The sequence below is a fragment of the Scyliorhinus canicula genome, chromosome 8 (assembly GCF_902713615.1).
Source record: "Scyliorhinus canicula chromosome 8, sScyCan1.1, whole genome shotgun sequence".
NCBI lineage: Eukaryota > Metazoa > Chordata > Chondrichthyes > Carcharhiniformes > Scyliorhinidae > Scyliorhinus > Scyliorhinus canicula.
This window is the reverse complement of record NC_052153.1, coordinates 181999452-182027162: the sequence shown is the minus strand read 5'-3', so window position 1 is coordinate 182027162 and position 27711 is coordinate 181999452. Positions and strand designations below refer to the sequence as shown.

The 27711-nt window shown below is 48.0% G+C and overlaps 1 protein-coding gene across 4 annotated transcripts in view; it reads left to right on the top strand.

Annotated features, from left to right (window-relative positions):
* The window catches only part of galntl6 (polypeptide N-acetylgalactosaminyltransferase like 6), a 1408929-nt gene that overhangs the window by 1038746 nt on the left and 342472 nt on the right, over positions 1 to 27711 (top strand). The gene's annotated exons all lie outside the window — the stretch shown is intronic.

The following is a 27711-nucleotide window of genomic DNA, read 5'->3' as shown; positions in this document are numbered from 1 at the left end:
TACAGGGCTGGAGATAATTAATGAAGGAGCCTTGCCACGGCACAGCGACAGAGAGAGAATTCATCCTCCAAAAGCAACCATAATGTTGCAACAGGAGGCATAATGAGCCTGTGTCGGATAGCACTTGTTTACGCATCAATCTCCCAGTTTTTTTTTAAACCCCTGCAAAAAAAAAGGCTTTCCAGTGAAAGTGCGATCGATGATTGGAGCCATTAATCAGGCCCAACAAATGGGCTGGCATGTAAGATTGGAAAAGGTAATAGGAAAACTAATGCAAGGCCTATGTACTAATTACACATCAGCAAACATTTGGTCGTCCTGTGATAATGTTGCGACAGTGTGCAGAGAAGACGGCACCAGTTATAAGCATTGAAACGCAGTCAAAAAACCCTGCAGAAAAGGAGAGGCTTTTAAAAAAAACTAATAGACCTATAAAAGCAGCGCAGAACTCCTGGTGTAAGTTTGTCAGGGTCAGTAAGAGTTTCTCGCTTGAGAAACTGACTGGGCATAAATACAGAATGACTCAAAACATTGGTGGAGGAATCCCAGAAATCTTACAAAGCAACATGAGCACTTTTGTAGCGGGAAGGTTCCCACACACCGCGATTGGGTAGAGTCTTTCCTACTCCGGAATGGCGACCCTCAATTCTAAAAAGAGTCAGCTCTTAATTCCTCCACCAGAGCAAAAGAGTCCATTTCCTCAATAGTTCAATATAATTCACCACAAACAGCAGTTCTCCTCTCTCATATGCATTTTCTTTCTCCCATTCTTTCTTCCCTCTTAATTTCTCCTGTAGAAGTACAGAATCCCCACAGTGTAGAAGAAGGCCAATCGGCCCATCGGGTCTGCACTGGCCCACTGAAAGTGCACCCTTCCGAGGCCCATCCCCTGCCCTGTTCCCACAATCCAGTGACCCAACCTAACCTGCACATCTTTTGGACATAAAGGGGAATTTAGCAAGGCCAATCCACCTAACTTGCACATTTTCCACTGCGGGAACAGCGGGAGGCGCATCGGGCGAAAACCCACGCACACACGGGGGGGAAAGTGCAAACTCCACACAGACAGTCACCCAAGGCCGGATTAAACCCGGGTCCCTGATGCTGTAAGGCAGCAGTGCTAACCACCGTGCCACCTTCCATTCTTTCTTTCTCTCTCTCTCCATCTCCCTTTATCTTTTTTTCTGTCCACCTGTCTTTTACCAGGACACAGAGGCAAGCCTTCTAGCCAGGCCCTCCACCTCCATACTCCGTACTCGCTAATCCTCTCTAATCCACTCTACTCCCCGCACCACCAAGACAAAAAACCTCCCTGCCGAGCCTGATTTTCCTCAGTTAGTCAAAACCGGGAAATGTTCCATCTCCGCATCCTCGACTTGGGAGTGAAAATCCGGACTTCTTCTCGTACGCGGACCTGATTTGGCGAATTGAGATAGAAGCTTTGGTAATTTCCATCAGTATCGTGCATGGGGTGGTTTCAATGGGAAATCCCATTGACAAGTGGCGAGGATGGAGAATCCTGCCGCCAGAGAACGGCACGGCCAAATCTTCGCTAGCAATGGGAGCGGGCTGGACTTGCAACGGACAATCCCGGCCCTTATTTCTTGAAACCATAAAAAGCATTTGGAAATGCACTTGAAATACAGTCACTACAGAGTTATCAACCAAGAGCCGCAAAGTGGATTTTGGCTGGGTGGCTCTTTTTTCAACTGGAAGGGGCATGATAGACTGAATGGCCTCCTTCTGTTCTGTACATTTACTGTGTCTCTATATTTCCATCTCTTTTCTTCTTCCCCACCCCCCCATGAAATTGTTTCCCAGCTGGCAATGTGCCACATATGAAGCCTCCTCGGGGCTTTGTTCCATTGATCGTATTGAGTGACTCAGCGCACATTCAACAAGACGACATGTTGCTTGAACCTTGCTACATGATTTGATGGATCACATGTCCGTAATCCACCTCCCAGGTGAAAGATATCTGCAGCAAATTGAGAACATCTATACTCGATGAGGCAGTAGGAAGCAAAGTCTGCTGCAGCTCAGGGGGGTTAGAAGCAGCAATATGAACTGGTAAGTTTATCAATGCTGACAGCAGCTCTGCTGTTAGATCTTCGCAAACTATGTGAATGGCACTGACAGTGAGCGACCAGTGCTCATAAAAGTGCATCTTTACACTGATCTCATTAAACTGGCTTCAAAATTGCCACTTCGCATCAAAAGTAGAGAAGGATTCATTTTTCAGCTGCTCTATAAAATATTTATTTGAATATTCTGTTTTTGTAATAAAAAATCGTGAATTGAACACGAAGAAGAGATAAGCAATGCTTTGAGAATACAGTAGGTTTTTAACCAAGGGATACATTTTATATTCCGAAAACAGGCAGTCTTGTCCTGAAAGCCAAGCTGAGTGCCCCCAATTACAAGTTACTTCAGTCCCACTTGGTTATTACTGTCTAGTTTGTCAAGCAAGTCCTGATTGTGCCGGGGAATGGTACCTTAATATTATAACTTTCCAGCCATCTCACGAGAAGCCCCAAGCCAGTCACTTCAATTCATAGTTCAACACTGTATTGTCAGGCTTGAACCAGCGGAGGCACGGGCGCGATTCTCCGCCCCCCACGACGGGTCAGAGAATAGCGGGAGGGCCTTCCCGACATTTTTCCCGACCTCCCGCTATTCTCCCCCCCCCCCCCCCGACGGCCGCCCCATGACACGAATCGCTGCTCGCCGTTTTTTACGGCGAGCAGCGATTCTCCCCTATCCGATGGGCCGGGTTCCCAGGCCTTTAAGGCCGTTTTCACGAACTCCAACACACCTGCTCTCACCGTTCGTGAAAACGGCCGCAAAGTGCCGTTCTCGAGAACCATGGCACCGATTGGCACGGTTGCACCACGGTCCGAACCCCGCGCACTCTTTCTCCCTCCGCCGCCCTGCTGGATCAGTCCGCGGGGCGGCTGAGGGGCATAACGGCCCGCGCATGCGCGGGTTTCAAGCATATGCGTGATGACGTCATCAGCGCATGCGCGGATTAGAGCCGTCCAATCCACACATGCGCGGCTGAAGTCATCGTTTGCGTCAGCCGCCGTTAACCTTGGCGCGCAGGCTTAGCGAAGTTCGCTAAGCCTGCGATGCCGAGGTTCACGGGGCTCCGCTGCTAGCCCCGACCGGGGGGCAGAATCGGGTCCCGGGAGGGGGCGCGGAGGCTGCCGTGAAACACGGACAGTTTCACGGCAGCCTTCACGACTCTCCGCATTTGCGGAGAATCGCGCCCGGTTTAACCTGTGACGTTCTATCAGGTATTTCTACTCCAGCAGTTCAATTGGATGTTAAAGATGGCCCGACATTATTTAAAGAGGAGCAGGGAATTCTCGAAGAGTTCTACCTGTCATTTTCTCCGAAGGCAGGACTGTCCTGAAAGAAACATGCTGAATGGGTATTCGAATTTCAGGACAGGAGGTCAAGTGTGAGGTGGCTCATGAGATGGCATGGAGGCATTTGATTTGAATTGATTGGCAGTCGAGGCCAAAAGCTTTCTGCGAGCGGTTTAGTGGGATGGTTGGGGGGGTGAGGCGGCGGGAGGGGGGGAGAGGGGACGGGGCACGGGGGGAGAGTGGGGGCACACTCCTAATCTCTCTTGTCCCAAAAGAAAATCAAAAAGAAACTTTGAAAACTTACCTCCCTGAGTCGCATCTGGTCCACCATCCTTCTCCCAGCATGCCTGGAATGATGGGGAGCAAGTGGCAAAGTGGTATTGTCACTGGGCTAGTAATCCAGAGACCCAGAATCATGCTCTGGAGACCTGCGTTGCCATGGCAGATGCTGAAATTTGAATTCAATAAAAAATCCAGAATTAAAAGTCTAATGATGACCATGAAACCATTGTCGATTGTTGTAAAAATTCTTCAAGTTCACTAATGTTCTTTAGGGAAGGAAATCTGTCGTCCTTACCTGGCCTACATGTAATTCCAGATCCGCAGCAGTGTGGTTGACTTTCAAATACCCCCAAGGGATGGGCAATAAATGCTGGCCCAACCAATGACGTCCACATCCCATGAATGAAAAAAAAGTGTAGATTTCATCACTGTTCCCCCATGGCTGTCCTCTTACACCACCGCACACCCACCCATGGTCAGGCCTTCACTCGGGACCCCGGGACAAGTAAGCAAGTGCAGGTACATGAGAGGGTGCAGAGAAGGTCTACAAGGGTGGTAACAGAAATGGATGGGTAAAGATATCAGGAAAGGAATGATAGGCTTAGTCTCCTTTCTCCTGAAAAAACATGGATGAGGGTTGATGAAATGGTGGTCTTTAGAATTATGAATCTGTTGATCTGTAGACAGAGAGAGAATGGGCGGGATTCTCTGATCCTGAGGATAAGTGTTGGCGCCGTCGTAAATGCCATTGCGTTTCTCATCGGCGTCAACATGGCCTCAAGAGCAGCGATTCTGACCCCTACAGGGGACCGGCATGGCATTGGAGCGACCCACACCGCTCCAGCTGCCGATCCTGGCGTCAGATGGGCGCCGCGGGTCTGCGCATGCGCAGTGGTACCGACGCCATTGCTCGCCTGTGCAGTGGCTCCCTTCTCTGCGCCGGCCCCCACGCAACATGGCGTAGGGCTACAGGGGCCGGCGCGGAACAAAAGAGGCCCCTAGCCCGAGAGGCTGGCCCACTGATCGGTAGGCCCCGATTGCGGGCCAGGCCACAGCGGAATACCCCCCCCCCCCCTCCCCGGGTCGGATTCCCTCCACCCCCCCCCCCACCAGCCGCCCCCGGATGCATGTATGCTGAGGTCCCACCGGGTCAGACCAGGTGTGAACGGTGCCGGCGGTACTCGGAGTTATTTTGCGTGGCCGTTCGGCTCATCCCAGGCAGAGAATCATCGGGGAGGCAGCGTAGAGCGGCCCCTGACCGGCGCTGCGCCGACAGCGCCGGCGCCAATGACGGTGATTCTCCGCTCTATGAAGGATCGTCGACCGGCGTCGCGAGATTCTCGCCCGTCCCGGCAATTCTCCAGCCCGGCCTGGGCTGAGAGAATCCCGCCCAATGTTTCCTCTTCTGGGGAATCAGTAACTGGAGACCACATCCATATGAGATAGTCAGCAAAAAACTAGTAGCAGAGTTCCCGATGTGGCGCAGAATTAAGCATCAGGGTCAAAACGGGATCCGTTTCAGATGCCCCGGCTCCCCACTGGGGTCGAGATCGAGGTACACGCCCCTGCCAATGGGAGAATGTAAATGGGTCATTAAGAGACATTTACATCCTATTGCCAGGCCAGGCACCATATTCTCTGGGACTGCACGATTCTCCAAACCTCTGGACCGGGAATCACGTGGGTGTGAATTGCTGATGGTCCTGTCAAGCATGTATTTGACACAGGTGGGCCTCGTGGTGGGCCAAGGGGGTGACCCTTCCCCCCACAATGCATGACCTGTCCAGCCCACCACCACCAAAGGCCCCATAAATAAAGAGACCTCCACAAATCCCCTAAATAAAGAGACCCCCATGGAGACCCCAAAATAAAGGGACCCCCACAGCTCCCTACCATGTCTGGAATCTTCCTAGTCGAGAGAGATCCCTGTCAGGAAGCCCCGCAGAAGAGAGAGCCATGCTGGAGAGAGTCCAGACAGAGGCAATGAAAAAAAAGCACTGCTTTAACACTCACCTGGCAATACACCTGCCGGCTCTTGCAGAGGAAGTAGCACCTGTCAGTTCCTGCAAAGAGAAAACCACTCAGCTGGGTTTAAATCTCCTCAGATCTTTGATCTGTAAGCCTTTCATTCATTTTCCTTTGACATTGATTTCATGAGGCTGTTAGTGACAGCTTCCACACACCCCCTGGTGTCAGTATTATTTCACTAACCGTAGAAAGATCAAGCTTTGATTGACAGCTTCTGGACTACTTCAAACAGAGTTAAGTGCTTTCTGTTAGTTTCACAACTGACCACTTCAAAGTCACTCAACCATGAAGGGAGACGAATGGAAAGCAGATAACTCTGTGGTTGAATTTGAATTCCAGGAATAAATCTGGAATAAACTAGCCTCAGTAATGGTGATCCATGATCACCATGAGTGATTGTTGTGAAAACCCATCTTCTTCAAAATCTGCCATCCTTACCTGGCTTACATGTGACTCCAGGCCTTCAGCTGAGTGGTTGACTCTTAATTGCCCTCTGGGGTGGCCCACCAAGCCGCTCAGTTCAAGGCCATTGGGGATGGGCAATAAATGCTGGGCTTTGCAATCAAAGCCCACACCTGTGGAGGAAAAAGGGACCCAGAAAGGTCTCCAATTCAAATTCCAATGGCACTTCATCTGGATGGGCCCCAGGGTAGCAGACCCTCCATCCACTCTCAGCATGGTCCACAATATTGCAAAACGACAGAGTAAATGGAGACCCCCCCCCCCCCCCCACCCCACCCCACCCCAACCAGGTAGCCTTGATGTCTGGATGAGTCAGTCATATGGATCAGTCAAGGAATCAATGGTGGGTCCACTGGGGTTTCCAATCTGGGGGCTTGAAGCAGAAGACCCTAGATAGAACATAGAACAGTACAGCACAGAACAGGTCCTTCGGCCCTCGATGTTGTGCCGAGCCTTGTCCGAAATCAAGATCAAGCTATCCCAGTCCCTGTCATTCTGGTGTGCTCCATGTGCCTATCCAATAATCGCTTAAAAGTTCCTAAAGTGTCCGACTCCACTATCACAGCAGGCAGTCCATTCCACACCCTAACCACTCTCTCTGAGTAAAGGACCTACCTCGGACATCCTTCCTATATCTCCCACCCCGAACCTTATAGTTATGCCCCCTTGTAACAGCTACATCCACCCGAGGAAATAGTCTCTGAACGTCCACTCTATCTATCCCCCTCATCATCTTATAAACCTCTATAAGTCATCTCTCATCCTCCTTCGCTCTACAGAGAAAAGCTCTAGCTCCCTCAACCACTCCTCATAAGACCTACCCTCCAATCCAGGCAGCATCCTGGTAAGTCTCCTTTGCAACCTTTCCAATGCTTCCACATCCTTCCTATAATGAGGTGACCAGAACTGCACACAATACTTCAAATGTGGTCTCACCAGGGTCCGGTACAGTTGCAGCATAACCCCGCAGCTCTTAAACTCAAGTTCCCTGTTAATAAACGCTAACACACTAGCCTTCTTCACGGCTCTATCCACTTGAGTGGCAACCTTCAGAGATCTGTGGACATTAACCCCAAGATCTCTCTGTTCCTCCACATTTCCTCAGAACCCTGCCATTGACCCTGTAATCCGCATTCAAATTTGTCCTACCAAAATGAATCACCTCGCACTTATTAGGGTTAAACTCCATCTGCCATTTTCCGGCCCAGCTCTGCATCCTTCAATGTCTCTTTGCAGCCTACAACAGCCCTCCACCTCATCCACTACTCCACCAATCTTGGTGTCATCAGCAAATTTACTGACCCACCCTTCAGCCCCCTCCTCCAAGTCATTGATAAAAATCACAAATAGCAGAGATAGAAATAGATGCCGTTTTAGAAAACGGTTGACCATTTATCTGCTTGCGACCCACCTAGTTGGCCACCAAGCCTCTCATTTCCCCTCCCCCCTTCCCCCTCTGCTGAACATCTAAGATGCACCCATGCTGGAAGAGGAGTGAGTTGGAGAAATGCCAACAAAGTGACCTTGCTCTGTCCATTGCAGAGCCCAGTGGGGTCAAGGACAGGAGGTGACTGACACTTGCTTCATCATATGTACGCTGGAGGAGTATCTCTGTGCGTTATCTCTTCAAGGGATCAATATTTTTTCTTATACATTCTGTGCTTTCCAAATGATACTTGGGCAAGAAGAAGAAAGAGCATATCTGGCAAAATAAATGTTAGAGCAGAAACCAGAAAAACGATGGGGTGGACGGAGTCCAAAGCTCTTGCAACCGAGAGATGTTATTATATGAAGTAATGGGGACCACAACAACAATCATCATTGTAAAACCTCATCCAGATCACCAATGCCCCTCGGGGAGGGGGGTGGGGGTTGGGGGGGGGGGGAGTTGGTGGGGGGGGAATGTGTTCTGATCCAATCTAAACTTCATGTGACTCCGAACCAACAGTAATCTAGTTGACTCTAAACTGCCCTCTGAAATGGCCGAAAAGCTGTTTAGTTCAGGGACAATTAGGGATGAGCAACAAATGCTGGCCTTGCCAAACATGCCCCACATCCCATGAAATAGTTTAAAAACAAGGGTGAGGCAGGAATTCTGCAACCACTGCAGCTCAAATGGTGAAGATGCTCCCACAGTTGTGTTAGGTGGAAAGTTCCAGGGTTTTGAACCAGTGGCAATGCCCTGCTGCAATGGTGCATCTGAACTGTAACAAGAGTTTCTTTCTAATAACCTCTTGCAAATTAACTTTAAGTTAAATTTTCCAGGCTTGCTTGGCAGTAATATTCAGGATATACCTTATCTGTACTCATTAATGTTTCACATACCACAGTGAGATCTTCTTTTCATCATCTTCTCTGCAACATACAATTTGAATTCACTAAACTTTCCCTGCAGCTCATCACCTTTGCTCTTGGGATCTTGTTGCTGAGAGTGAGAAAGAAAGAAATGCAAAGCAACTTGGCGAAAACAAAAATATATTTGCATGAGTCGCACCACAGTAGCAATGGGGCAAATAACACAAACTCCATTCCCGTTGCATTCTGAGGCCCCAGGATATTATGGCATTGGTGAACCACGCTGGGGATAGGAACACAGGAATTAGGAGCAGAAGTAGGCAATTCAGCCTCTCGAGCCTGCTCCGCCATTCAATCGGATCATGGCTGATCTCTTTCTGGTCCCAAGTCCACTTCCCCACCTGTTCCCCATATCTCTTTAAAATCATAAATATATCTACTTCCTTCTTGAAACCATTTAATGACTCAGATTCCACTGCACTATGGGCCAGGGAGTTCCCCAACTTCACTACCCTCTGCAAGAAGTAGTTCCTCCTCATCTCAGTTCTAAATCTCCCGCCTCTCAACCTATATCCCTGACCTCTCGTTCTAGATTGCCCTACAAGAGAGAACATGTACTTTACTTTACTTTACTGAAATGGCCGAAAAGCTGTTTAGTTCAGGGACAATTAGGGATACTTTATGTTTACTTTATCAATCCCTTTTAGTATTTTATATTCATCAAACAGATCCCCTCTCTCATTTTTCTAAACGCCTACAAGTATGAGCCCAAACTGTTTAATCTCTCCTCGTAAGTCAACCCTCTCATCTCCGGAATCAATCTGGTATTCGCTGCACTCCATCAAAACATGATGTGGAAATGTCGGCGTTGGACTGGGCTGGGCACAGTAAGAGGTCTTACGACACCAGGTTAAAGTCCAACAGGTTTGTTTCAAGCACTAGCTTTCAGAGCTCAGCTCCTTCCTCAGGTGAGTCTGGTTCACCTGATGAAGGAGCTGCGCTCCGAAAGCTCATGATTCCAAATAAACCTGTTGGACTTTAACCTGATGTTGTAAGACTTCTTACTCCATCAAAATGACAGTTAAAACTGGGAAGGGAATGTGATTACGATCTATGCCAATCTCGAGGCTTCCTTGCTCCCTTCACCTCTTTGGGCATAGCAGTAAAGGTCAATAAGCTATTGTTCATGACACCAGAGGGTTGGCCTGAATAAAGCTGAAGTCATCAATATAAAAAGAGGCAACATTCCTTCTCAGTGACTTCCCAGGGAGCTGCTTGCTCCAAAAGAGTGGAGTGCAACTCCTCAAATCACCTCAGAGCTGTCCAGCCTGAATACTGCAAATTTGTAGCTGACCTTTATTCGTGGGCAGCAGCACTTTAAGAGCCGCTGCCTCATCATATGCCCCACGCTGTGATCATCTAATTTAGCAAACGCGTGTAGGGAGCCTGTGGCAAATAGCAAGATGAATTAGCCTCGTGGACGCTACCTGTAAATCGTACATGTCATGCACATTGAGCCCACTGGCACTGCAACGGGCCTGTGTGATTTGGACCCATTATCTTTGATAATTGCTTTTATTATTTTCTCAGTTGCTGCCAGATTCTCCAGCTCTGCTTCTGCGAGACAGAAATGTAAGCAGACAGAGAGGGGAGCGGGGTGAGGAGGTGTTGGAAGGCTGAGGTGGGGGTGGGGGAGGGGGAAAGGGGGCGGGGAGGGGGAAGGGGTGGGGGTAGGACCCCAGGAGGTCTACACAGCACCAAATACACATGAATGACACGGCCACGTTAAATTAGTTACATTGAGCGCGGATGCCCCCACACAAGCGGCAAACCACACATCAATGGACAATCAAACACAATTGGAATGAAATTAGCGGACATATCAGACAGCAGCAATTTTTCTGAAGTTGCCATGTTGTAGTGCAATCACAGCATTAGTTTAAATGTAAATTTAAAAATGTGCAAAGCTGTGCTTGAAGAGTAAAATAGAAAGCTTACGAACAAGAATCATTATCATTTCATGAGTCGGTTGGCAAATATCATGTACCTTTCCCAAGACAGAGGTATTTTTGTAATCAATTGTCTCTGAGTTTAAATATTCCCCAGTGGTACACAGTAATTTAAATGTAAAACCAGCCTGTAGTTTGGAGGCTTATTTTAACTGTATTCCATGCCTCAGTGACTTTAATTTTATGATTTTACATTTAGACGTGTAAGCAAATTTGATTTTATAGACTCGTATAAAAATGCTCCCTAGGCAAATTGTACTGCAAATTTCAATAAAAGCAGCAGAATATTACACCAATAGTGATGATAATTAGATGAACTGTTCTATTTAGATGCTCAGTAGGCTGAAAAATGACATTGCCAAAACAGTCAAATGGTCTTCATGAAGCACTCGACGACAGTACTTGGGCTCAGCGGTCATTATAGTGCAGAATAAATGCTAGGCCTTTAGCTCCCTGTATTGCAGCCAAAAGACATTGCATCAACTCCCACTCAGTAAAGGTCACCTTCATCACAGAATTGGTATGGAGCAGAAGGAGGCCATTTGGCCCATCTTCACTCGCTCTCTGAACGAGATAGAACATAGAACATAGAACAGTACAGCACAGAACAGGCCCTTCGGCCCTCGATGTTGTGCCGAGCAATGATCACCCTACTCAAACCCACGTATCCATCCTATACCCGTAACCCAACAACCCCCCTTTAATCTTACTTTTTAGGACACTACGGACAATTTAGCATGGCCAATCCACCTAACCCGCACATCTTTGGACTGTGGGAGCAAACCGGAGCACCCGGAGGAAACCCACGCACACACGGGTAGGACGTGCAGACTCCACACAGACAGTGACCCAGCCGGGAATCGAACCTGGGACCCTGGAGCTGTGAAGCATTTATGCTAACCACCATGCTACCGTGCTGCCCTAGATCATGGCTTAGTGACATTCCTCTGCCTTTCCTCCATGCCGCTGCACATTGTTTCTTTTCAAATAATCATCTAATGCCCTCTCGAATGCCTCCATTGAACCTGCCTCCACCTCACTTCCAGGCTGTGCATTTCAGATCCCAACCACTCGCTGTGTGAAAAAGCTTTTCCTCGCATCGCATTTGATTCTTTTGAAAATCACTTTAAATCTGTGCCCTCTCGTTCTCGCTCCAATTCCGAGTGGGTAGAGTTTCTCCCCATCAACTCTGTCCTGCCCCCTCATGAATTTGAATATTGTGTCCTTTTGAAGTTCTACGCTGTCCTTTTCACAGATTACAGTACTTCCAAATTTTATGTCATTCGCAAACTTTGAAATTGCCCCCTGCTCACCAAGATCCGGATCATTAGCATATATTAAGAAAAGCAACGGTCCCAATACCAACTCCTGGAGAACACGACTACAAACCCTTCTCCAGCTCAAAAAATATCCATTGACCACTAGTCTCTGCGCCTTATTATTTTGCAAATTTTGTATCCACATTGCTACTGTCCCATTTATTCCATGAGCTATAGCTTTTCTCACAAGTCTGTTGTGTGGCACTATGTTGAATGCCTTCTGAAAGCCCAGATACATTACATCAACAACATTACCTTCATCGACTATTTTTGTTATATCCTCAAAAAACCTCACCGAGTTAGTTAAACGCGATTTCCGCTTTAGAAATCCATGCTGGCTCTTCCCAATAAACCAACATTATTTGATGTGACTGCCCCAAATAATTGTTTTTAGAAGCTTGCCCACCATTGATGTTAAACTGGCTGGTCTGTAATTGCTGGATTTACCTTTACACACTTTTTTGAACAAGGGTATAGCACTCACAATCTCCCCTGTGACTAGAGAAGACGAGAAGATTATGGCCAATGCCCCTACAATTTCCATTCTCACTTCTTTCAATATCCTTGGGTGTACCTCATTCGGTCCTGATCCCTTGTTTATTTCCAGTCTCGACTATTCCACACTTTCTCCCAAGTTTCTGCTCGGCAATTCTGCATTGTCGCACGTCCTGAAGGATGCCTTGGAGAACGCTTACCCGAACACCAGAGGGTAAATGCATTCAGCAGTCAAGGGTATTCAGCCTCTGATCTTCGGGTAAGCGTTCTCCAAGGTGGTTGTCAGGATGTGTGACAACACAGAATCGCCGAGCAGAAACTTATAGCCAAGTTCCACACACAAGTAGGCCTCAACTGGACAGGTTTTTTGGGTCGGTCTTCACAGTGTGTGGTATTCGGTATTAGAGGTATTACGGTACCTAGGTTGATGCTGTAAGATCATTGGTGTGGGAGGTACCTGAGACAGTAAGATCATTGGTGAAGCCTGCTGCTGGTTCGGCCCAGTAAGGTGGAGTATAAGAGTCTGTGTCTCCCTAGCAGCTGCATTCTGTACCTGCGCTGCTGGGGGAAACATCTAGTCCAATCAAGTCTTCAATTGTACTCCACTCTTGCTTCGAGAGTTATTGATCGTGCATCAATTTATTGGACTAGATTTTGAAGAATGGAGCTCCACATCAAGCCGGAGTATCTGCAACTTAGCCCCCACACAGCAAACTCAGCGGCAACTTGGATTCATGTTGCATTACATTCATCCCCCACCATCTGGCCTGGGCTTGCGAAATCCAACCAACTGTCCTGGCTTGGGACAATTCACACCTCTTTAATCCCCCTCTCCAGTTGCTCCATCTGGACCTGTAGACTTAATTATCGGCAAAGACTCGTATTCAAAGTATCGTCTTGCATCTTTGACTTTGTCTATATATATGTTTCTGGAACCCACCTCTTCATTCACCTGAGGAAGGAGCACTGCTCCGAAAGCTAGTGATTCGAAACAAACCTGTTGGAATTTAACCTGGTATTGTAAGACTTCTGAATTGTACAGGTTGTCACCTCCAAATTCTACACCCATTTTTCCAAGAACGCCAAGAACCCTTCAATCAGGGTTCTACTGCTACCATAGGGACAAAACAACTCCTATCAAAGCCGCAAATTATCGTGACAAAAGTAAACTTTTTCTTATCGTTCTTCTTAACCTTCATGCAGTCTTTATCCCAATTCATAGAACCATCCTTCTCCAATGCTTCTCCATTGTTGCCCAACTGGTTGGGACTCATCCAGTTTCATTCTTACGTATTTAATCACATCCAACATAACACTTTACTGGCTTCTCATCCTGAAACTGGAGCTCTGCAGTCCACCAACGATCTATCTAGTCACGGGCACTTCCTGTTTCTCAACTACCTGCTGCACCTCAGTTACATTATCTGAAAGCAACGATCTACCTACCTCATTAGCGCCTTTGTCATATCAAATTAGTCATGATTTCATTGAATTGCAGAGTGGACTCGATGGGCCAAATGGCCTAAATCTGCTCATATGTCTTATGGTCTCATTGTCTTGACTCATACACATTTATCAAACACCAGTGTTTTGTGCTTAAACAAAGAAGATTACAAGGGATGAGAGAAGAGCTAGCTAAGGTAGACTGGGAGCAAACTGGTGAAACAGTTGAAGAACAGTGGAGAACCTTTCAAGTGATTTTTTACAGTGCTCAGCAAAGGTTTATACCAACAAAAAGGAAGGGCGGTAGAAAGAGGGAAAATTGACCGTGGATATCTAAGGAAATAAAGAAGAGTATCAAATTGAAGGAAAAAGCATACAAAGTGGCAAAGATAGTGGGAGACGAGAGGACTGGGAAATCTTTAGGGGGCAACAGAACGCTACTAAAAAAGCTATAAAGAAGAGTAAGATAGATTATGAGAGTAAACTTGCACAGGATATAAAAACAGATCGTAAAAGTTTCTACAAATATATAAAACAAAAAAGAGTGAATAAGGTAAATATTGGTCCTTCAGAGGATGAGAAGAGAGATTTAATAATGGGAGATGAGGAAATTACTTCGGAACTGATCAGGTTTTTGGGCCGGTCTTCACAGTGTGTGGTAGTTGGTATTAGAGGTATTACGGTACCTAGGTTGATGCTGTAAGATCATTGGTGTAGGAGGTACCTGAGACAGTAAGATCATTGGTGAAGCCTGCCTGCTGGTTCCGCCCACTAAGGCGGAGTATAAGAGTCTATGTCTCTCTAGTTGCTGCATTCTGTACCTGCGCTGCTGGGGGAAACATCTCATCCAATCAAGTCTTCAATTGTACTGCAATCTCGCTTTGAGAGTTATTGATCGTGCATCAATTTGTTGGACTAGATTTTGAAGAATGGAGCTCCTCATCAAGCCGGAGTGTCTGCAACTTAGCCCCCACATGGCAAACTTAGCGGCAACCTTCAAACACTGGCTGGCGTGCTTCAACGGGTACCTCAGGACGGCCGCGACTACACCCATGGAAGACCTGAAACTGCAAGTTCTCCAATCAAGGGTGAGCCCAGAGATCTACACCCTCATAGAGGATGCGGACGATTTCGAGGCCGCGATGCCCTGTTGAAAGGACACTACATTTGCCCAGTAAATCAGGTTTACGCCCGACATCTGCTAGGGACAAGGCGACAAATCCCGGGGGAATCGCTAGGCGAATTCTACCTCGCACTTCTGGTACTAGGTAGGAACGGTGACTGTCCGCAAGTTTCAGCCAGCGACCACACAGAACTTTTAAACCGGGACGCATTCGTTGCAGGTATGCTGTCCTCCCAAATCCGTCAGCGACTGCTGGAGAAAGAGACACTCGGCCTCAAGGAGGCACGGGCCCTCGCTAGCTCCCTAGATGTGGCCTTCCGCAACGCCCGCGCGGACGTTCCCAACCGCGCAGCAGCCCCATGGGCAGTGTGAACCCACCCACGGCTGACCCCGATGCATCCCCCATCCCTCCACAAGCTTGTGCCGCGCGGCTGCCAGGCAACCCCGGGGGCCCCGCTGCTATTTTTGCGGGCAAGCCAAGCACCCCCGGCAACGCTGCCCAGCCAGCTCCTCCATTTGCAAAGGCTGTGGCAAAAAGGGGCATTTCGTGCCAGTATGCCAGGCCCGGGCGGTCGCCACTGTCTCCGGCGGCGAACCGGGGCCACCGCCACAACTCTCCCCACAGGCCACATGCGGCCCGTGGGCGCCGCCATCTTCAATTTCCCAAGCCACATGTGGGCCCCGGGCACCGCCATCTTGTTCCCCAGGGACCATGTGCAATGCGTGGGTGCCGCCATCTTGGCTGGAGTCTCAGGACCCCGATTCAGATGACCGCACACCGCCCAAGGAAAATCTTCAGCTTCTACCACGACTCGCCTCAGTGTCCCTGGGCCAGTCTCGGCCCCGAACTCTCTCGACCACGACCACGACCGTGCTCATCAACGAACACAAAATATCCTGCCTGATCGACTCCGGGAGCACAGAGAGCTTCATACACCCCAACACAGTAAGGCGCTGTTCTCTTCCCATACACCCAGTTAGTCAAAGAATCTCCCTGGCCTCTGGCTCTCACTCTGTAAAGATCAAGGGGTTCTGCGTAGCTAACCTCACGGTCCAGGGAAGAGAATTTAAGAATTTCCGACCCTATGTCCTCCCTCACCTCTGCGCTGCCATGCTCCTGGGATTGGACTTCCAATGCAATCTCCAGAGCTTAACCTTTAAATTCGGAGGCCCTATACCCCCCTCAATATCTGCAGCCTCGCGACCCTCAAGGTTGACCCGCCTTCCCTTTTTGCGAACCTCACCCCGGATTGCAAACACGTCACCACCAGGAGCAGACAGTACAGTGCCCAGGACCGGACCTTCATTAGGTCGGAAGTCCAGCAGTTACTGAAAGAAGGTTTCACGGCTAGTAACTGCCCTGGGAGAGCTCAAGTAGTGGTTGTAAAGACCAGGGAGAAGCACTGGATGGTCATCGATTATAGTCAGACCACCAACAGATATATGCAGCTCGATGCGTACCCTCTCCCCCGCATATCTGATTTGGTCAATCAGGTTGCACAATACAAGGTCTTTTCGACGGTGGACCTCAAATCCGCCTACCACCAGCTCCCCGTCTGCCTGGATGACCGCAAGTACACTGCATTCAAAGCAGATTAAGAAGTCTTACAACACCAGGTTAAAGTCCAACAGGTTTGATTCAAACACGAGCTTTCGGAGCACTGCTCCTTCCTCAGGTGAAAGCAGATGGGCGGCTCTACCACTTCCTAAGGATTCCCTTCGGTGTCATAAATGGAGTCTCGATCTTCCAATGGGAGATGGACTGAATGGTTGACCGGTATGGTTTGCGGACCACGTTTCCATACCTCGGCAACGTCACCATCTGCGGACACGACCAGCAGGACCACGACACCAACCTCCAAAAATTACTCCATACTGCAAAAATCCTTAACTTAACCTACAACAAGGACAAATGCGTGTTCAGCACCAACTGTCTATCCATCCTCGGCTATGTAGTGCACGATGGAGTTATAGGCCCAGATCCCGAACGCATGCGCCCCCTCATGGAGTTTCCCCTCCCCCACTGCTACAAGGCCCTGAAACGCTGCCTGCGATTTCTTTCATATTACGCCCAGTGGGTCCCCAATTATGCAGACTTGGCCCATCCACTAATCCAATCCACGGTTTTCCCCCTGTCAGTAGAGGCCCGCCAGGCCTTCAGCCGCATAAAGGTGGACATCGCAAAGGCCATGATGCATGCAATCAACGAATCCCTTCCCTTCCAAGTCGAGAGCGACGCGTCCGACGTAGCTCTGGCGGCCACCCTCAACCAAGCGGGCAGGCCCGTGGCCTTCTTCTCACACACCCTCCATGCTTCAGAAATCCATCATTCCTCCGTTGAAAAGGAGGCCCAGGCCATAGTAGAAGCTGTGTGGCACTGGAGGCATTACCTGGCCGGCAGGAGATTCACGCTCCTCACTGACCAACGGTTTGTAGCTTTCATGTTCGATAATGCACAGCAGGGCAAGATAAAGATCGATAAGATCTTACGGTGGAGGATCGAGCTCTCCACCTACAACTACGAGATCTTGTATCGTCCCGGGAAGCTAAACTTGCCTCCTGATGCCCTATCCCGAGGCACATGTGCTAACGCACAAGTGGACCGACTCCTGGCCCTTTATGAGGACCTCTGCCACCCAGGGGTCACTCACTTCTTCCATTTTATCAAGACCCGCAACCTGCCCTACTCCATCGAGGAGGTAAGGACCGCCACCAGGAACTGCCAAATCTGCACGGAGTGCAAGCCGCACTTCTACAAGCCAGAGAAAGCGCACCTGGCAAAGGCTTCCCGTCCCTTTGAACGCCTCAGTGTGGACTTCAAAGGACCCCTCCCCTCCACCGACTGCAACAGGATTGGGAAGCCTTTAAAAGCGAGCAGAGGACAACTAACAAAGCAATAAGGGGGGAGAAGATGAAGTATGAGTGCAAGCTAGCGAGTAATATAAAGGAAGATAGGAAGAGATTTTTTCAATATATAAAAGTTAAGAGAGAGGGAAAAATAGACATTGGACCACTGGAAAATGTGGTTAGAGAAGTAATAATAGGAAACAAAGAAATGGCAGATGAACTGAAAAGTTACTTTGCATCAGTCTTCACGGTGGAAGACACCAGTGGGATGCCAGAGCTCCAGGAGAACCAGGGTGCAGGGGTGAGTGCAATGACCATTACTAAGGAGAAGGTTCTGGGGAAACTGAAATGGCTGAAGGTGGATAAGTCACCTGGACCGGATGGATTACACCCCAGGGTCTTAAAAGAGATAGCTGAGGAAATTGTGGAGGCATTAGTGATGATCTTTCAGGAATCACTGGAGGCAGGAAGGGTCCCAGAGGACTGGAACGTGGCTAATGTAACACCACTGATTAAGAAGGGAGGGAGGCAGAGGATGGGAAATTATAGGCCGTTAGCCTGACTTTGGTCATTGGTAAGATTTTAGAGTCTGTTATTAAAGATGAGATTGCGAAGTACTTGGAAGTGCATGGCAAAATAGGACTGAGTAAGCACGGCTTTGTCAAAGGGAGGTCATGTCTGACAAATCTGTTAGAGTTCTTTGAGGAGGTAACAAGGAAGTTAGACAAAGGAGAACCAGTGGACGTGATTTATTTAGATTTCCAGAAGGCCTTTGACAAGGTGCGTCATAGGAGACTGTTAAATAAGTTAAGAGCCCATGGTGTTAAGGGTAAGATCCTGGCATGGATAGAGGATTGGCTGACTGGCAGAAGGCAGAGAGTGGGGATGAACGGGTCTTTCTCAGGATGGCAGCCGGTGACTAGTGGTGTGCCTCACGGGTCTGTGCTGGGACCACAACTTTTTACAATATACATTAATGATCTGGAAGAAGGTACTGAAGGCACTGTTGCTAAGTTTGTAGATGATACGAGGAACTGTAGAGGGGCAGGTAGTACTGAGGAAGCGGGGGCTGCAGAAGGACTTGGACAAGCTAGGATTGTGGGCAATGAAGTGGCAAATGAAATACAATGTGGAAAAGTGTAAGGTTATGCACTTTGGAAGGAGGAAGTTAGGCATAGACTATTTTCTAAATGGGGAAATGCTTCGGAAAGTAGAAGCACAAAGGGTCTTGGTAGTCCTTGTTCATGATTCTCTTAAGGTTAATGTGCAGGTTCAGTCAGCAGTTAAGAAGGCAAATGCAATTTTAGTATTCATGTCAAGAGGGCTAGAATACAAGACAAGGGATGTACTTCTGAGGATGTATAAGGCTCTGGTCAGACCCCATTTGGAGTATTGTGAGCAGTTTTGGGCCCCATATCTAAGGAAGTACGTGCTGACCTTGGAAAGGGTCCAGAGGAGGTTCACAAGAATGATCCCTGGAATGAAGAACTTGTTGTATGAGGAACGTTTGAGGACTTTGAGACTGTACTCGTTGGAGTTTAGAAGGATGAGAGGGGATCTTATTGAAACTTACACTCTATCCAGGCCTCGCAGTATCTTGTATGTGGAGAGGATGTTTCCACTTGTAGGAAAAACTAGAACCAGAGGACACCATCTCAGACGAAAGGGACTATCCTTTAAAACAGAGATGAGGAATTTCTTCAGCCAGTGGTGAATCTGTGGAACTCTTTATCGCAGAAGGCTGTGGAGGCCAATTCATTGAGTGCATTTAAGGCATAGATAGATAGGTTCTTGATCAATAAGGGGATCAGGGGTTATGGGGAGAAGGCAGAAGAATGGGGATGAGAAAATATCAGCCATGATTGAATGGCGGAGCAGACTCGATGGACCAAATGCCCTAATTCTGCTCCTGTGTCTTATGGTCTAAATAGACGAAGCCCAAAAGACTTATGAATCCATCATTAAAAAATCAGGGACAGGTATAAATAATAATGGGCCAGGTTTTCCATCCCTGGTTGGAGGATGGTGGGGATCGTGCCCCGGAGGTACCCCAGACGATTCACTGGGGGATACCCCAGAAGCCCCCATACAAGAAGTGCATGGAAATTGCCTGGGCAGTTTAAACGTCCTGGACCCTGGACCAGGAACCATCTGAAACTCCAATTTAAATTGAGGACTTTGGATGGTTCTGCAGAGTAGTTGCTCAGGAAAAGTTAGAATGATTGAAACCACTTCTAACAGCGCAGTAAATTTGCTGCTGACCACCACCCCAATCCAGACCTCCTCCCTGCCTCCACTGGACTTCTCCTCAAATGCCCCCGACTACACTCCACACCCAAGGCAACTTTCTGCCTCCCTCTATCTATCTCCCAACCACCCAACTACCAGATCATCCCTCCGACTACCCACATCCTCCTATCCACACAGCACACATGCGCCCCCTGACCATGCCACCGCTCACCTGACCCAACCCAACACCCTCGACTATCCTCCCAACCCCCAACCACCCGACCCCCCCCCCCCCCCCAACCACCCAACTACATCCCTATTCCCCTACCCCCTCACCACCCCACAGACTACTTCCGGCGACCTAGCCAGCTCCCCCACCCCAATCATCCGACCACCCCTCGCTCCCCCAACCCACCCTTACCTTACACACATATCTTCTCTCCTGTCAAAGTGGCTGGGAATTTGAACCGGTTCACTGTAAAGAGCGGAGGTTGGCTCATAAACCCGGGCAGGAAGCGTGGAGCTCCAATCTAAAAAGGGTTCAACCGTGATTGCAGCCACATGGCAGAATTGGCCCAATCAGAAAGGACTTCACTGGAAGGGTGATGTGTTAGAGGTCAATCAGGGAGTCCAAGTTGCTATGGCAATGTGCACTTTTACATTCATGTTCTATCTGGAACTATGAACAGTGATGGTAGAGACTCCAACTGTTCTTCCATCACATGGTTGATCAGCAACCCCTCCCACTCTTACTGCCTGCCATTGGCGTAGTTTGGAAGGATTTGCACATTGACTTGTTTTGACTGTGTTATGAACGCAACATCGTTGGCCGTTGAGTTTTGAAGTGGGACTGGAACCCGGAGGTTCTGCCTCAGAGATACAGATGCTACCCAATGCGCCACAAGACCTCCTCTATAGGCCTTGAAAACAAGAGTTTAAAGTCACATTGCAGTCCTGTCGTTGTAGGTGAACTCTTGGAGGCTACCGGTCTCATGAATCTGTGCTGCACTCTCTCCAAGACCACAGAATAGAATAGAACAGAATAGGAACATAGAATTTACAGTGCAGGAGGAGGCTATTCGGCCCATCAAGTCTGCACCGGCTCTTGGAAGGAGCCCACGCCTCAACCGTATCCCCTTAACCCAGCAACCCCACTTCAACATTTTGAACACTCAGAGCAATTTATCATGGCGAATCCACCTAACCGGCACATCTTTGGACTGTGGGAGGAAACCGGAGCACTCGGAAGAAACCCACGCAGACACGGGGAGAACGTGCAGACTCCGGACAGACAGCGACCCAAGCCGGGAATCGAACCTGGGACCCTGGAGCTGTGAAGCAACTGTGCTAACCACTGCACTACCGTGCTGCCCTTAGTGATAGAATCCCTACAGTGCCATACTTTAAAAACTAGAGCCAGAACCTTCCGGAATGAAATTAAGAAACATTCCTTCACTCAAAGGGTGGCAGAAGATGGGTGTTCTCTTCCGCAAATCACAATTGATGCTCGATCAATTGTTGATTTTGAATCTGAGAGTGACACATTTCCGTTATCCAAAGGTATTGCAAGGATGTGAGGTGAAGTTTATCACGCAATCGGGCATGATCTCCTTGACTGGCAGGACTGGCTCGAGGGCGAAATGGCCCACTCCTGTGCCTTTATCAGTATCCCACAATTGACAAATTCAATGGTACTAGCATTTAAGATGATAAGAAATGCTATCTCTTGCATCCGTGGCTGACAAAGATTTGCGGCTGAGCGTGTTACTTCTGCTGTTTAAAATGTATTAGTTTAAGCCTAATCTGCAGGGAGTAAAACTGAAATTTGTTTGTGAATGTTCAATTCGTAATACTCGGCAATCATCAGGGAGAAATTGCATGCCCCATCTATTATCTTTTCATCCACTCCAGCATTGTAAATAGAGATAATTATTAGTTTCCAAGCATCTCGTTCATGAAGGGTAACATTTCAAAACGGTTAATAAGGGGCACTATGTACTGATTATTTTACCCTTGGAAGTCATCGAAAAGCTCTCTCTTCATTATGGGGAAGTGTTCTTTATCTAAAAAGCAGAGTATCATCTGTGTATGCTGACTGATAATACATAAAACAGCACAAAAAGTACCGGAATTCAATTCTCATTTTTTAAATTCAGGAGTCCTTTCCCTTTCTGTAGAATTGTCATTCAACATATCTCTGAAGTGTCTGTTGCAACTTCTGCACCTACACGAGAGAGGGGTAAAATGCACGTGAGTGAAGATGAGTATGGCGATTTCAGAATGTGATTGGAAGACAAAGGTCCTCTTTGGTGAGAAGGTTATTAGGCAATCTAAACTGTCGGGCACGAAAAGAGATCGATCGCAGTCAGCCAGGATAAAAACAACAAAAAAAATCTTTATTAGTGTCACAAGTAGGCTTACATTAACACTGCAATGAAGTTACTGTGAGAAGTCCCCAGTCGCCACATTCGGCGCCTTTTTGTGAGGGAGAATTTGGAATGTCCAATTCACCTGACAATCACGCCTTTCGGGACTTGTGGGAGGAAACTGGAGGACCTGGAGGAAACCCACGCAGACACGGGGAGAAGGTGGAGACTCCGCACAGACAGTGACCCAAGAGGGAATTGAACCTGGGACCCTGGAGCTGTAAAGCAACAGAGCTGTAAACCACCCATTCCTGAGCTCCGTGGTCAATTACTAGGGAGCACTTAAGGTGTGAGGGGCAAGGTTTAGAGGAGATGTACGAGGCAAGTTTTTTACAAAGAGGATAGTGGGTGCCTGGAACTCGCTGCCGGAGGAGGTGGTGGAAGCAGGGACGATAGTGATGTTTAATGGGCATCTTGACAAATTCATGAATAGAATGGGAATAGAGGGATAGGACCCCAGAAGGGTAGAAGATTTTAGTTTAGACGGGCAGCGTTCTGTGCTTTACTGTTCTTTGTTCTTATATGCGTTGTTCCACTTTTAAGTGCAACGAGGAACAACAGCGGGGTTTTTTGCTTGGTCACGTTATTTGCTGCCCATTGGTGTTTTACAACTTTTAAGATGTAACCATGTATTCCTCATGGGAATGTGCGGCAAATGACAAATGGCAAAACCAGAGTCACTGGGAGCGAAGCAGATGTAGTTTGGTGTTGGGTTGGTGATTCCCCTCTCTGGCTGGACATAGGGCTGCTCAACACTGCCAGGGATTACCCACCCTTGTCTGTTACATTCCTGGGCAATTGGAGCATTTTACTTTCAGTCAGATTTCCCAGTGGCCCTTCCAATCTGCTATCTCCTATTATTTATTCTGCCACCTTTATCTCACTTTTCCCTGATTCGATAATTCGTTTCGCACTTTCAATGTCTAATAGCGTCTATTTCTGATGAAAGATTAGCACCTTGAAACATTTACCCGAATGTTTCCCCACCCACAGCTGATGCTCGTCCTGTTGAATATCTGCAGCATTCGCTGATCTCGCTTTTATCAGAGTTACTTTGGATTGGGTACATTTTTCTTCAAATTGTTTGGCAAGAATATTCATGGATCCATTCACTTAGACTGGGTTGGAGTTTCAAGCAAGAATGTTTTGCAACTATGCATGAAGGATAGTTTTAATTCCTCAGAGTTCTTCATGTTTCTCTGATGGAAGGTGAGCCCACATAACAGTCTAAGCTTTGTGTGGGATGGATTCTGGAACAGGATGCAGGGCTGGAGTGCTCCAAAGCATGTCCAGGTAACGCAAGGGCTTTGTCCAACTCGGAGAGTTTCTGATCTCTGACCCCAGATTTACTAATTCCAAATTGTGGGTGTTTCCACATACCAGAGGGTTTCTCCATCTCCCCGGTGGGAGGGCCCAGAAGCGGAGAGAGACATAAATTCTGGCCTTGCCCAGGTGAAGTGGAAATCTGGATTAAGTGATTCTGCTCACTGAAGCAGACCCAGGTGGCCCATTCCCGTTATTGGTAAGATGCTGCTCACAGTATTTCCTTCATTTATGAGCCTTCACACTGAGAAACGTAAGAAAAAAAACTGAAAACATTTGGAACCTGTCATGGAAAACACTTTAAGTAGTATCCATTTTGAATACTAATATTTGGCTCGATTTAACGGAAATGGAAGAGTCCCGTGTCAGACACGTTTAGCCGGGTGTTTCCCGGTGCTGGTCGTGCCAAGAACGACTCTGTTATTAAACGGGACTCTGGTTGATTTCTGGGCCTCGGTGAAGAACGCCCCGCCGATGCTGCTTTTAGTCCTATTTCCTGCACGAATGAGCTCCATTTGCCAGTGCCGGAAGAGAGCAGGACGCGATTTTTAAATGGCACCCCAATCTCTAGGCCTTCCCAACGCGGCCTCCAGATCCCCAATGCCCCAACTTACCGATTAGGGGGTTCAGGAGCCCGCCTCAACCCAGCTCATAAGGACAGGGCACCCCCGAGCCCGATCCCTGGCATGGACAAGATGCCACTTGACACCCTGGTGCTGTCAGCCTGGCACCCTGGCAGTGCCTCCTGGACACGCTGGTACTTCCAGGGTGGCACCCAGGTTGCACTGTCAGAGAGCCCAGATAGCACTGCACATTCAAGTGCTAATAACTGCTCACTTGAATATGCAAATCTGGATCTCGACCTCAATGGGCGGGATCCAGAACGCGACCCCTTGCGGGTACTTGTTAGATCTCGTGTGGCATGACAAGGCGGTAAATCTCACACGAGACCTCTCGCAAGATTCATCGGCCTGGTCGCGACCCGAGTCGGGCAAGGCGAGGTCGATCAGTCATGTCTATTGTATTTCATATGTAAATGGTGATAATATTGCCATTGAAAATTTGTTAAATGAATGAAAATTTCACAAAATGGTGCCTTGGCATGCTTTTATGAGGATTTAGAGATAAAAGACATTTACTCGAGGGCAACGCAGTTGGAGAATATCGGAGATGTACCTCAAGATTTGTATCGTGTGAAGGTGCTCCATTGCAGATGTGCTCTAGACCTACAACAATATTGCTGACACTTAACCGCCCACTGAAATGGTCTAGCCAGCCACTCAATTGTACTAAATGCGTACCGAGAGAAGAACCATAATTGTACAGACATCACATGGACTGCAGCAGTCCAAATAAAGGTGGGCCATGATCAGCTTCTCAAGCACATTTAGCGATGGGCAACAATGACCGGTCTTTTCAGAGACACTCAGATTCAAAGAATAAATTTGAAAAAGAAGGATCTTCACGCAGAACGACCTTAGATATTGTAATCAATAGGTCACACTGACCAACTGTGAACTTGTTATCGAATTTAGAAGGAGGCCATTCGGCCCATTGAGTCTACACCAGGCACTGAAAGAGCACCCTACCTAAGGCCAAAGCCCCACCCTATCCCCGTAACCCAGCAATCCCATCTAACCTTTGGACACCACAGGGCAATTTAGAGTGACCAATCCACCTAACCTGCACACCTTTGGACTGTGGGAGGAAACCGGAGCACCCGGAGGAAACTCACGCACACACGGGGAGAACATGCAGACTCCGCACAAACAGTGACCCAAGCTGGGAATTGAACACGGGTCCCTGGCGTGTGACGATGCTAACCACTGTGCTATTCTGCTGCCCTAAATTTGTTAAAATCAATATTTAAACAAAGTGCACAAGAGGGGGAAGTAGTTTTAATCAACAATGCCCATAGATTCCCTGGTATTTTGAAAAACTCTGCTTTAATGTGCAAATGGGATGGAATGTTACATTGAAACCAAATTGTTGTCGCTTTTCATTTTCTGATAACCATGGTTACTGTCTAGCAAAATGTGAAATTGGAAGTGTTTTGGGCATTAGCAGACTGAATGTGAACAATTCAATATTGAGCACTGTTCAACATTGCAATCCCAATGCTAAAACATATTGTTTAATTGGTAAAGCAAGAGAGAGTACATTGGCTTTGTGGGAGGCCACCAAATGAAATAGGATGGGCTGTGAAATTGTCCCTCCTTTATGATACCCCATGGCCCACAGAACCCCAGTGCTTGATAATGTCACTTCCTGATTACCAGTCCTGCCAGCCTGTCTGTAACCTTTGCTTCCTCCAACCATCTTTACTTGCTCTTCAAGGCCATCTCACCCAATTGAGGCACACCCTCTCCGATGTTGCAGCCTCAGAAGTCACCATTCCTAGCAGTAGTGTTACTGAGGCTTCCAGGCTGCCTGCTCTCTAATTCTGCCAGCAACCCTCAGGGGGTAGAGCAACTATCCTGACTTGGACCGTGGCCCCTAAATTTCCAGCACTAGCAGTAAACCACCCGAGGTGTCAGCTCCATCACAGTCACCCACACAATTCAGCCTGTGCCGTATCTGACGCATACAGTGCCATTGGAGCGTAAGGGGGGAAGAATGGAAAATCTGCACAGGTCCACAGGTCACTGAAGATGGCAACGTAGGTGGAGAAGGTAGTCAAGAAGACATACGGCATGCTTGCCTTCATTGGCATTGAGTGTACCTCAATGCTGCACCTGAGTGCCAGTCTGGAGTTTGTGCTCAGGTCTCTGGTGCGGCACTTGAGCCCACCACCTTCACACTCAGATACTAAAGTACATTAAAATATACTTCTTCAGATCTGTGCCAAAGGCAGGTCTAACCCCCAGCTTCGCAATCTCCACCACAGATAGGGCAAGGAGCCAGGTCCTGAATCCACTATAACCAGAATGGGGTATGAGGAATTAACCCCTTGCTGACTGGAGAATTAACCCTTGCTGAATGGGGAATTAACCCCTTGTTGACTGGAGAATTAACCCCTTGCTGAATGGGGAATTAACCTCTTGCTGAATGGGGAATTAACCCCTTGCTGAATGGGGAATTAACCCCTTGCTGAATGAGGAATTAACCCCTTGCTGAATGGGGAATTAACCACTTGCTGAGCGAGGAATTAAGCCCTTGCTGAATGGGGAATTAAGCCCTTGTTGACTGGAGAATTAACCCATTGCTGAATGGAGAATTAACCCCTTGCTGAATGGGGAATTAACCCCTTGCTGAATGGGGAATTAACCCCTTGCTGAATGAGGAATTAACCCCTTGCTGAATGGGGAATTAACCCCTTGCTGAATGGGGAATTAACCCCTTGCTGAATGAGGAATTAACCCCTTGCTGAATGGGGAATTAACCCCTTGATGAATGGGGAATGAATGTCTTACTATTGGTATCAATCTGATCCACTGCGGCCGTCCAGCCAACAGAGCCATTCAGCCCTCCCCCAAGGAGCCTGAGTTGTTGTGGAAACACACAGTTTTATATCGTATCCTGAGCTATGGATAGTGAGGGCAGAGGCTCCAATTTCTTTCCATTGCTTGGCCTGACCAGGAATATCTCCTGCTCTTGTCACCTGCCTGCTGTGTGTTGGGAGGATTGACACGTTGATACTCAACCTGTTTGACCATGTTGTACCTTCCTGGAGTAAGATGTGAACCTGCAGCTTCTGGCTGAGAGGCAGGGGTGCTACTCATTGCACCAGAAGACCACATCCTGTGTAAGATAGTAAACAATATCAGAAATTTAAATGAAGATCAGCAGGTAATAGATTCGGATCGGTGAAAGTAAAACTCCGAACAATGGCAGGAAGAATTTTTTTTTGAACAGGCACTGAGGCAGCAAAAGTGTGTAATGGAGATAAAATGCTGAGCTAAAGAGCCAGTGGGGTGCTGTAACGAAGAGATTTTCTTTCTGCCTCTTCTAGACAGATGAGCGTTGGGACGCTGAATGACCTCCTACATCCTGAGCATCTTACGTTGTTTGAGGATGCCCTTCTGAAACTGATGCCTTCGTTTCCCAAGCTAAAATGAA